Source organism: Lipotes vexillifer, unplaced genomic scaffold, assembly GCF_000442215.2.
Source record: "Lipotes vexillifer unplaced genomic scaffold, Lipotes_vexillifer_v1.1 scaffold308, whole genome shotgun sequence".
Taxonomy (NCBI): Eukaryota; Metazoa; Chordata; class Mammalia; order Artiodactyla; family Lipotidae; genus Lipotes; species Lipotes vexillifer.
In genome coordinates, this window is record NW_006792985.1 from 2,312,023 (window position 1) to 2,324,682 (window position 12,660).

At 43.9% G+C, this 12,660-nt stretch overlaps 1 protein-coding gene and 1 non-coding gene across 2 annotated transcripts in view; one reads left to right on the plus strand and one right to left on the minus strand.

Moving 5' to 3' along the window:
- FBXO16 (F-box protein 16) overlaps window positions 1–12,660 on the plus strand; it is a 57,072-nt gene that overhangs the window by 42,748 nt on the left and 1,664 nt on the right. The gene's annotated exons all lie outside the window — the stretch shown is intronic.
- TRNAG-CCC (transfer RNA glycine (anticodon CCC)) lies at window positions 5,251–5,323 on the minus strand. The gene has a single exon. It is a non-coding gene; the product is annotated as a tRNA-Gly (tRNA).

Consider the following 12,660-nt stretch of genomic DNA (forward strand, 5'->3'; position numbering starts at 1 on the left):
GGCAAGAATGGAAACAGGGGAAGAAGTTAGGAGAGATGCTGGTAGCTCAGACCAGCATGTTAGCGGTGGTATTGGTGAGGAGTGATCATATTCTGCATTGTGGTAGATTGGATGTGGCATGTGAAGAAAAGAGGAATAAAGGGTGACTTCATTTTCTAATATTAGAAAGAAAAAAAAGAAGTCTAGAAACCTAGAAAGCCCTTCAGGACAATTCACAAAAACCAAGGGGGTGAGCTTTGGTCTTCCCAGGGCCTGGAATTGGGACCCCAGGGACCCCAGCTGATATCTTGTTTCTTGTCTGTTTTTGTTTTTATTTTTCTTTTTTCTACCAAGTTAAGTATAAAAACAACTACCTTTTTGTCTCACACTCAACCTTTTCTTGGAGGTTAGAAGTCCTCACTTTCTAGGTTCTGATCTGGCCAAGAATTTCAAAAAGCTTGCTATTCACAGCATTCAGCTAAATACAAGTAACAAAAGCCTCTAATTGCCGGCTTACTGCTAATTGCTTTAGATAAGACCTTATCTTTTCCTGCGCTTTGCTAGCTCCAGCCTCTGCAGTTACCTTCTTGACCTCTTTCCAGGATAACTTGATTCTTAGTGTCTTGATAGTTTTGGGGGGTTTTTTAGGCATACTTTACAAAACATTTAATTCACCCATTTCAAGTGTGCAATTCAATAATTTTTAGTGAAATTAGCAAGTTGTGTATCCATCAACATAAATCAGTTTTAAAACATTTCATTTTAAAACCCCAATAAGATCCCTTATGCCTATTTACTCTTTTTCTTTTTAACAACTTTATTGGAGTATAATTGCTTTACATTGCTGTGTTAGTGTCTGCTGTATAACAAAGTGAATCAGCTATATGTATACATATATCCCCATATCCCCTCCCTCTTGCATCTTCCTCCCACCCTCCCTATCCCACCCCTCTAGGCGGTCACAAAGCACCGAGCTGATCTCCCTGTGCTATGCAGCTGCTTCCCACTAGCTATCTATTTTACATTTGGTAGTGTATATATGTCCATACCACTCTGTCACTTTGTCCCAGCTTACCCTTCCCCCTCCCTGTGTCCTCAAGTCCATTCTCTATGTCTGCATCTTTACTCCTATCCTGCCCCTAGGTTCATCAGAACCACTTTTTTCCCCTAGATTCCATATATATGTGTTAGTATATGGTATTTGTTTTTCTCTTTCTGACTGACTTCACTCTGTATGACAGACTCTAGGTCCATCCACCTCACTACAAATAGTTCAGTTTCATTTCTTTTTATGGCTGAGTAATATTCCATTGTATATATGTGCCACATCTTCTTTATCCATTCATCTGTCGATGGACACTTAGGTTGCTTCCGTGTCCTGGCTATCGTAAATAGTGCTGCAATGAACACTGTGGTACATGACTCTTTTTGAATTATGCTTTTCTCAGGGTATATGCCCAGTAGTGGGATTGCTGGGTCATATGACAGTTCTATTTTTAGTTTTTTAAGGGACCTCCATACTGTTCTCCATAGTGGCTGTATCAATTTACATTCCCACCAAGAGTGCAAGAGGGTTCCCTTTTCTCCACACCCTCTCCAGCATTTATTGTTTGTAGATTTTTTGATGATGGCCATTCTGACTGGTGTGAGGTGATAGCGTCCTTTCAGAGCACAGGCTCCGGACGCGCAGGCTCAGCGGCCATGGCTCACGGGCCCAGCCGCTCCGCGGCATGTGGGATCTTCCCGGACCGGGGCATGAACCCATGTCCCCTGCATCGGCAGGCGGACTCTCAACCACTGCGTCACCAGGGAAGCCCTGTAGATTTTTTGATGATGGTCATTCTGACCAGTGTGAGGTGATACATCATTGTAGTTTTGATTTGTATTTCTCTAATCACATAATGATTAGTGATGTTGAGCATCCTTTCATGTGTTTGTTGGCAATCTGTATATCTTCTTTGGAGAAATATGTATTTAGGTCTCCTGCCCATTTTTGGATTGGGTTGTTTTTTTGATATTGAACTGCATGAGCTGCTTGTATATTTTGGAGATTAAGCCTTTGTCAGTTGCTTCGTTTGCAAATTTTTTTTTTTTTTTGATGTTGGGGGTAGGAATTTAGTAATTTATTTATTTATTTTTGCTGTGTTGGGTCTTCATTTCTGTGCGAGGGCTTTCTCTAGTTGTGGCAAGCGGGGACCACTCTTCATCGCGGTGCGCGGGCCACTGACTATCGCGGCCTCTCTTGTTGCAGAGCACGGGCTCCAGACGTGCAGTATCAGTAGTTGTGGCTCACAGGCCTAGTTGCTCCGTGGCATATGGGATCCTCCCAGACCAGGGCTCGAACCCGTGTCCCCTGCATTAGCAGGCAGATTCTCAACCACTGCACCACCAGGGAAGCCCCGTTTGCAAATATTTTCTCCCATTCTGAAGCTTGTCTTTTCATCTTGTTTATGGTTTCCTTTGCTGTGCAAAAGCTTTTAAGTTTCATTAGGTCCCATTTGTTTATTTTTGTTTTCATTTCCATTTCTCTGGGAGGTGGGTCAAAAAGGATCTTGCTGTGATTTATGTCAGAGTGTTCTGCCTATGTTTTCCTCTAAGAGTTTTATAGTGTCTGGCCTTACATTTAGGTCTTTAATCCATTTTGAGTTTATTTTTGTGTACGGTGTTAGGGAGTGTTCTAGTTTTATTCTTTTACATGTTGCTGTCCAGTTTTCCCAGCACCACTTATTGAACAAGCTGTCTTTTCTCCATTGTATATTCTTGCCTCCTTTATCAAAGATAAGGTGACCATATGAGTGTGGGTTTATCTCTAGGCTTTCTATCCTGTTCCATTGATCTATATTTCTATTTTTGTGCCAGTACCATACTGTCTTGATTACTGTAGTTTTGTAGTATATTCTGAAGTCAGGAAGCCTGATTCCTCCAGCTCAATTTTTCTTTCTCAGGATGGTTTTGGCTCTTTGGAGTCTTTTGTGTTTCCATACAAATTGTGAAATTTTTCTAGTTCTGTGAAAAATGCCCTTGGTCGTTTGATAGGGATTGCATTGAATCTGTCGATATCTTTGGGTAGCATAGTCATTTTCACAATGTTGATTCTTCCAATCCACGAACATGATATATCTCTCCATCTGTTTGTGTCGTCTTTAATTTCTTTCATTGGTGTCTTATAGTTTTCTGCATACAGGTCTTTTGTCTCCTTAGGTAGGTTTATTCCTAGGTATTTTATTCTTTTTGTTGCAGTGGTAAATGGGAGTGTTTCCTTAATTTCTCTTTCAGATTTTTTCATCATTAGTGTATAGGAGTGCAAGAGATTTCTGTGCATTAATTTTGTATCCTGCTACTTTACCAAATTCATTGATTAGCTCTAGTAGTTTTCTGGTAGCATCTTTAGGATTCTCTATGTATAGTATCATGTCATCTGCAAACAGTGACAGTTTTACTTCTTCTTTTCCAATTTGGATTCCTTGTATTTCTTTTTCTTCTCTGATTGCTGTGGTTAAAACTTCCAAAACTATGTTGAATAACAGCGGTGAGAGTGGGCAACCTTGTCTTGTTCCTGATCTTGGAGGAAATGGTTTCAGTTTTTCAACATTGAGAACAATGTTGGCTGTGGGTTTGATATATATGGCCTTTATCATGTTGAGGTAGGTTCCCTCTGTGCCTACTTTCTGGAGAGTTTTTATCATAAATGAGTGTTGAATTTTGTGGAAAGCTTTTTCTGCATCTACTGAGATTATCATATGGTTTTCATCCTTCATTTTGTTAATGTGGTGTATCACATTGATTGATTTGCATATAGTGAAGAATCCTTGCATTCCTGGGATAAACCCCACTTGATCATTGTGTATGATCCTTAATGCTTTGTTAAGCTTTCTCACTTTTTCATCCCTGTCTGGGTCAAAAGGGGAGGAAAAAGGAATATTCTCTAAAGTGTTTCCTGGTTCATGTCATGGAAAGAATAATAGTTTAAGAATCAGGACACCCAGGTTTCTAGCCTCAGCTCTACTGTTAACTAGCAGTCACTCAAGCTATCTGAGTTTTCATTTTCCCGTTTATAAGTTTGAATTACATCTTTAAAGTCCATTCCAGGCTAAAGTCTGGATCTGTGGACCCCCATAGTTTCCTACCACATTTACTCTCTGCTTTCTCCTGATACCAAAAAAGAAGCCAGTATATTCATGAATTCTGATTGTAAACCAATAAAAACTGGTTTCTGTCTCCCATCTTTCTCTTTGAACTTTAGAAAACTTAATTAATTACAACAGAAGAATTTACAAAACACAGTTTATGCAGTGGCTTCCTTGCAGGCAATCTTTAATAGATTCCTTTCAAATTCTGACGAAACCCCCAGGTAACGTCTGTTTGGTTTGGATGTGCAGAGGTAAATATATCTAAAGGAGAGATTTTTATTTATTTAGTTCAGTGAGATTCCTGAGAATTCCATTTGGAAGGAAGAATAAGAAAGAGTATGGGCTTTGTAGTCTGAGAGACCTGGGCTTTTTTACTTAACAGCGCAACTTTGGATAAGTTACTTAACCTCTCTGAGCCTCAGTTTCTTCATCTATAAAATGGGAATAATGATACCTCCCTTGCAGGACTGTGGTGAGGACTAAATGCCGCCAGGTATATATTAAGTACTCAATACATGTTCGTGTTCTCCCTCATTAAATACCATCTTATTTTTCACTTTGCTGAACAAGAGCACAGGCTAGGCACTGAAACCGCCTAGGTTCAATGCTTGATCTCACAGTCTTAGCAGCTCAGTGATTTGGGCCAAATTGTTAGCAATCTCGGAGGCTCTGTTTCCTCGTCTGTAGAATAGAGTTAGTAACAACAGTGCTCAGCTCAAAGTAAGCGTTCAGTAACTAGCAGAAGCTGTCAGAGTCACACCAAATCATCATGGAGACAGCAGGGACCAGTGAGAGTGCTGATGGTGAGCAGCTGCTGAGACGCTGATGAGCGGTCAGCCACATGGCCAGGAGGAGGCTCCAACCTGTGGAATAAGCTTTGTTTCTCGCTTTTACCTTTACTTTCCCCCACTTTTCTTTGTCTTCTTTCTCACAGTTTCCTCTGTGTAAAAAATAGCTGCAGCCAGAGCTATAGGAAATATAAGCCATATATTTTCTTTTCCTGCCTGGCCTCCATAACATCTTCTGCCTGCTCATTACTCCTCATCGGTGTGGGGTTGTTTTTTTGTTTTGTTTTTCATTTAGCTGCGCCGGATCTTAGTTGTGGCACGCGGGATCTTTAGTTATGGCATGCAGGCTCTAGTTCCCTGACCAGGGATCGAACCTGGGCCCTCTGCATTGGGAGCACAGAGTCTTAACCATTGGACCACCCGGGAAGTCCCCAGTGTTGGGTTTTTGATTCCACGCTCCCAGATGGAATAGCGTGTGTTAAACTCAGCGCTGTGAATTCTGTCTTGTGCGGCTGCGCTGCCTACTAACTACAGTATGGGCTTTTGTTAATTTCTGATACCTACAAGACCGAAAGGCTTAATAGCTAAGAATCCTGGGGGCAAAATTAACTCTCAGGAAGGGCCACTGCTTAGAGTCTTTGCATTTCTCCTTTGCCTCTGAAGGAGCATAGTTTACTTGTTCTGTCTTGTAGCCTCTTGTTTGATCGTGCTACCCATAATAAATTACCCTGGCATTTCCAACAGGAGTGATTCTACCTGCTTCTCTTGCCCTGGGGCCAAATGGCTGCTTCTTTTTACTGAAGAGTTAAACACAAAGTATTTGACAAAAATGAGCTTCTCTTGAGGATCTACCAGAAAAGAAGAACCGTGTTTATGAGTTATGTGATATTTTTAGTTATATACATATTAGTTATGACGGGTATTTTAATCACTGTTATTACTGGGGTTTAAAATATATGTGTATATGTAGTATATATGTATGTGCACGTGTAAAACATTTTGTAATACGGTATTTTGCCACAAACTACAGTAGAAGCCAATATTCTAAGACATGGATGTTTTGAAATATGAATTCATGATCCCTACTAACAAACAACCATTGGAATGTGTTGGAACACATCCCTACTTTATGCCATCTACTTGGGAGGCTGAATGGTGCCATCACATAATCTTGGATTTATTTATTTATTTATTTATTTATTTATTTATTTATTTTTAATTTTTTGGCCACACCATGCAGCCTGTGGGATCTTAGTTCCCCCACCAGGGATCGAACCCGCGCCCCCTGCAGTGGAAGCATGGAGTCTTAACCACTGGCCCACCAGGGAAGTCCCACAAAATCATGGATTTAAATTTCAAAACCCTGGCTAGAATTTTCTGCCTAGCCTTCCTCCACAGCTGACAGTTTCACCCCGAGTTAAAGACAGACCAAGAACAAAGACAGGCCTGTGGCTTCTTTAAAGCTGTGTTGATTATTTCTCCCTCATACCTTCCTCTGTTCCTCATAGAAGCAGAGTAAGCTAGGAGGAAAAGAGAGCACCCTCTTCATCGGTGCCACCTGGAGGGGTGATCAGAACGTCTGCTCAGCCTTCTGGGCTCGTAGGCAGACAGAGGACAGCAGGGGTCCTCTGCACAGAATCCCCAGATGGAAAAGTGCAGGAAGCAGCTCCATCCTGGGGGTGAACATCCACTCAGTTGAAGCCAGGATGAGCAGTCACCCCGCTTAGACTATCCTCCTGGAAGGAAACCCTTCTGGTGGGGGGTCCTCCCCAGACATCTTCATCCCCACCAGTGGCCGTTACTTGTCACTCAGCTCCCAGCCTACGCTTAGGCAATTTACAGGGGTGAGTCGAAGCTGTGTTTATATGACTAAAATGAAAAACTCCTGATTTTATGACTTTCAAACGCAATAATCCATATTTACATACAGTATCGCCACATCACCCCTGAACTGGGAGTCATCATAAGGTGTTGAGGGTAGATTTTTTTTTTTAAGTCCTTATTGAATTTGTTACAATATTGCTTCTGCTTTCTGTTTTGGTTTTTTGGCCGCGAGGCATGTGGGATCTTAATTCCCCGACCAAGGATCGAACTTGCGCCCCCTGCAGTGGAAGTGCAGAGTCTTAAGCACTGGACCGCCAGGGAAGTCCCTCTTTAGCCTTTTTTACCACATCACAGGCTTGGGAAGATTAAATGAAGTAATATAATGCCCAGCAGCCAGATATTTGCAATTATTATTGTTGTTGGTGGTGGTGTTTCTAGAAGAGTGATTGGCACCCTGCAGGGCTATCACTGTTGTGATTCTATTTATCTGTTTTCCATATCCACCTACAGTACTCCTTTTTTGCGGTACATGGGCCTCTCACTGTTGTGGCCTCTCCCGTTGCGGAGCACAGGCTTCGGACGTGCAGGCTCAGCGGCCATGGCTCACAGGCCCAGCTGCTCCGTGGCATGTGGGATCTCCCCGGACTGAGGCACGAACCCGTGTCCCCTGCATCGGCAGGCATCAGTGATCATTTGCAAATGTCTGCAAATAACATAAATGGAGAACAAAAAGAAATTCAACTGGGGAGCGACAGACACAGGTGTATAGTATACACACTGGTATGCAAATTTTCCCTGTAACAGCCCTTCTTGGGCCTTAGCCTCCTGAGGAGCCCCCCTCTTTCTGGGGTCACTCAGCCTCCGTAGCCTCAGTAGCCTGTTGCCTTTCTCACTCCCTTCTCTGACATCCAGCCAGAAGATAGGAATTTTCTTTCCCTGCTTCAAATTTCCCCTGCAAGGTGGTTTCAGCCATTGCCCTGAAATGAAATAGAAGGAGAAGTCATTCATATGTGTATTCATTTATCCAACAAGTATCTTACAGCCACTGGAGGGAGCTCGAGGGATGTGTGACCCTAACAAGACCAAGTCGCACCATGCCCTCGTGCCCTTGACGGACTTAACAGGCTGAGGGGCAGGCTCCAGCCGCGTAGGGATGACTCCTGGGTATCTGGATTGGGCGATTGTGTAAAGGTTCATGCCATCTCCTACTGAGACTGGACATGCTTGGTGTGAAATACCTGCGGGACGACAAGTAGGCATATTGAGAAGGGAGCTGAATGTATAAGCCAAGAGCTTGGCGGGGAGAGCAGGGCAAGAGATATAAATCCAGCAGTTGAAGATTTAGGCACTGATTGCCCAGGAAGTGGGCTAAGAAAAGAACCCCAGAGAGTTCTGATGTGTGAAGCATGGCTTTCCATGCATCTTCTCCCATGTCCTTCCATTTAAAAACGTGACAGCAACATGGAGAGAAACTATTGTGTAAATATCTCTAGAGAAAGAACAGTAAGTTCAACTGATGAAAAAAAATACATTTAAATTACTCGATTCTGTCTGTCTTTGTAGGAGCAGGTTGAGGAAAGGAATACTCTATGTGAAGATGCTCCGGTACTGGAATTACTGGTAGATTGCATGGGTGTCGACACCCTTAGCCCATCAGAAAACAGGCAACGGCAGACAGACCTGCACATATGTAAAGATAATTTATATCAGGGACTTCCCTGGTGGTCCAGTGGTTAAGACTCCACACTTCCACTGCAGGGGGCGCAGGTTCAATCCCTGGTCGGGGAACTAAGATCCTGCATGCTGTGTGGCACAGCCAAAAAAAAAAAAAAAATTTATATCAGCATCGTTTCTAAGAGCAAAAGATTGTGAACAGCTCAAATAGCTATAAATTTGGCTCATCTATAAATGGACTATAATACAACCCTTGAAAGATTGAGGAAGTTCTTTTTTTTTTAAGTTCACTTATGCTTCTTTCTTTTAAAATTTTATTTATTTGGTTGCGTCGGGTCTTAGTTGTGGCAGGTGTGTTCCTTAGTTGCAGCTTGAGGGCTCCTTAGTTGCAGCACGTGGGCTCCATAGTTGTGACAGGCAGCCTCCTTGGTTGTGGCTCAGGGCTCCTTAGTTGCAGCTCTCCAGCTCCTTAGTTGCGGCACACAGGCTCTGTAGTCGTGGCATATGAACTCTTAGCTGCGGCATGCATGTGGGATCTAGTTCCCTGACCAGGGATCAAACCCAGGCCCCCTGCGTTGGGAGAGCGAAGTCTTATCCACTGTGCCACCAGGGGAGTCCCCAAGGAAGTTCTTTAAGTACTGTTCATACATGCAGGCACACACACACACACACACACTCATACGCATACTCTCATATATATAGTGAACAAAAAGTGATGGTATATTACCAATTGTATGAAAAAGGAGAGCGGGAGAATATATTTGCATTTTATGTGTATATTTGCTTGCAATGTATAAAATATCTCTGGAAGGATACACAGGGAAAAAAGATCATCTTGGTTGCCCTTGAGGAAGAGAACTGGAGGACTGGGAGGTGAGTGGGGGAGTTTTTTTTCACTGTCCCTTTTTGTATCTTTCCAATACTGAACTATGTAGAAAAGTAACCTGTTCAAAAATAAACAATTATTTTAAAAAAGAGAGAAAAGGGAAAAAAGTCAGTGGAGTTGTAGGCAAAAGCTCTTAAGAGAAGAATCCCATGTAGGATAGAAGTGTAGTAAAATACGTCTTGCCTGGTCTCCAAGTGTTCAGAAGTGAAAGTTCTTGAAACCGCTTGAAATAGGGGTTCAACTATCCTGCTAAGATAGTCCTTGTTAAGTCTCTGCACTGAAGAAATGGACTTTTCTAGGGGAAGGACCGAGACGGAGTTTCACAGCAAGGCAGCAGCCAAAGATGAATAGGAAGTAAAAGGTTTGATGAACCGCAATGTGAAGGAAAACCCTAGTTTTTCCCTCCTGTTGTACGAAAAGACCTCAGCCCCGTCTGTCTCCTAAGTGCTTCTTTTACTTCTCACACAAAACACACATTTCTGGCACTTCTGGTCACCAAGTGTGTGGGCGTTTTCCCCACACCAAGCAGTTCTCTGCAACACCAGCTGGGTGGCCTGCAATTTAACTCAGTTCTGGCACCATCTACCTGGAGACGGCGTCAGAGCCCACGGGATAAGGGCTCAGTCCCACAAGACTACTCCCCACTGCAGACGCCAACCCCAAGTCCAGGTTGTTACCTGTGCTTCTGACCAAGCAGCTATAGATCAGAGGTTCCAACGACCCCCTCCTTGGGTTTGATTAATTCGCTAGAGCGGCTCACAGAACTCAGGAAAACACGTTTGCCAGTTGATTAAAGGATGTGATAAAGGAAACAGATGAACTGCCAGATGAAGAGACACATAGGGCAAGGTCTGGGAGGGTCCCAAGCACAGGAGCCTCTGTCCCCGTTAAGTTGGGGTGTGTCATCCTCCCGGTGTGGATGTGTTACCCAAAAGACTGGATTTGCCTTTTGGTGGGTGTCGGGACAAGAAACATGGCCAAACCAAAGAATGGGAGAAGGAAGGAATTATTATCTGCAGCAAGGAAGGAGAGGGAGTTCCCCAGTGGTTAGCACTCCATGCTTTCACTGCCAAGAGCCCAGGTTCAATCCTTGGTTAAGGAATTAAGATCTCACAGCACAGCCAAAAGAAAGGAGAACACCAGGGATCTTTCCCAAGCTGTGCCTCCCTGAATAGCAAAATTGGGGAAGTTGGAAACTAAGGATACACACATATTCATGAAGGGTCTTAAGCAGTGGAAAAATCAGTGTAGAATTGGGGCAAAGGTTGACAGAGTGCAGGCTTCAATTGATTGAAGTCAGGAGGGTCAGAAAAGGTCAACATCATCATTCCATCCTCCACCTGGGTGGCAGCCTTACTTTCTGCCCCCAGAGATATGTATGTACTCAATGATATGTATCAGATTGTTACGTATCTCTCTTTTTTTAAACATCTTTATTGGAGTATAATTGCTTTACAATGGTTAGTTTCTGCTTTATAACAAAGTGAATCAGCTATACGTATACATATATCCCCATATCCCCTCCCTTTTGTGTCTCCCTCCCACCCCTCTAGGTGGTCACACAGCACCGAGCTGATCTCCCTGTGCTATGCGGCTGCTTCCCACTAGCTATCTATTTTACATTTGGTCATGTATATAAGTCCATGCCACTCTCTCACTTCATCCCGGCTTACGCTTCCCCCTCCTTGCGTCCTCAAGTCCATTCTCTACATCTACATATATCTCTTGAGAATCTAGGACTCTTTTATCACAGAACCATTGTTTCTTTTCTTTTTTTTTTTTTGCGGCACTCGGGCCTCTCACTGTTGTGGCTTCTCACGTTGCGGAGCACAGGCTCCGGACGCGCAGGCTCAGCGGCCATGGCTCACGGGCTTAGCCGCTCCGCGACATGTGGGATCTTCCCAGACCGGGGCACGAACCCGTGTACCCTGCATTGGCAGGCGGACTCTCAACCACTGCGCCACCAGGGAATCCCAGAACCATTGTTTCTTGACTGCTTTTTCTTTGTTCCTGCATTCTTTTGTTCCCTTAAGATCATTAATTACTGAGACCTGTTCAAGGGCAAGCATTGTGGCCAGGCTTAGATCACAAAATGGCTTAGGTCAAAATGGGTTCTCTTGTGTCAAGAAAGCCATGCCTGATTCTCTTTTCTCTGGGGACCCCCTACCCTTTCTGCTTATAATACCCAATGTTAGTGTAAAAGAAATTTCCAGTTATTTTAACCAGATCATCAGATGCACTGGACCAGGACCCAAAACTGTCAGATTTGTACCCTTTTATATAACTTCCCCATACTTTGCCCTTAGATCTTGTCTTTTCTCTTGTAACGATGGACATTAAAGTCTTAAAATGAAAAGGGTCTGCAAACTTGTTTTCAGGGACAGCAAGGAAGCCTGTATAGTCAGGCCACTCAAGACGCCTGTTCTCTTGCTCTCCGTAAGTCCTCTGCCCTACCAGGGCCTGCGTCACCTATATCTGACGCATGTGACTGACCTTCCTGTGTACTTGCCTCTGCCCCAGCTAGTGATTGTTCTTATCAAAGGGGTGGTGAGGGGCGTGCCTCTCTGCTGGTTTCCCTGGTAACCAATGAGCCCACCTGACGTCATTTTCCCTATAACTGGTAGCCCCCCCCACCGCCCCCACCCTGGGAGCGGAGACTGCCGCCATATCCTGTCTGCCGCTTGCTGCAAATGGGGGGACCTTGCTTCAGACATGTAAGCTCCCCCATCCATTAAACCATTGATGTCTCTGTTGTTGACTTTGGGCTCTTTCTTCAGTCTTGAACCTGGGCAAGTGCAGGGCCCATAGGCCTGCGGGGTGCAGCCCAACAGGTGGACATAACGAGACCATCTTCGGGAACCCATCTAGGAGGGATGAGAAACCCACAGTCTGGGTAGGTGGTGACGGTTACCAGGAAGAGAGGAGGGGGGCGGGGGAGTCCCTGGGACCTGCCAGGGTGGAAGAGGAAAGCTTGAGGGGAGCCTGCCTGGGCCTGTGAATCTCCCTGGGGGACTTAGGAGAAAGGGTTCCTCAAATACAGTGATAAATTATGCTTTGCACTGTATTAGGATTAAATTTGAAACTGTTACAGATGAGGTGTTACTAGCCCATTCTTGTATCACAGAAAGCTAGGCTTTTACTCCATTCAACAGGTATTATTTTATTTTCATTGTTCCTAAAATGATACAAAGGGAGGCTTCTGTTTGTTCTCTTACCTTATGCTGATCTTAGAACAACACAAAAATACTGACTGTACACTGATCTTGAAACAACACTGAAAACTTCAAACATGGGAAGATGATTTACTCCCATTCCTTCCCCCTTTCCTCTTGGATTCGAACAACTGGCTATGTTTAACCCCAGTTTTGCCTACTCTTTC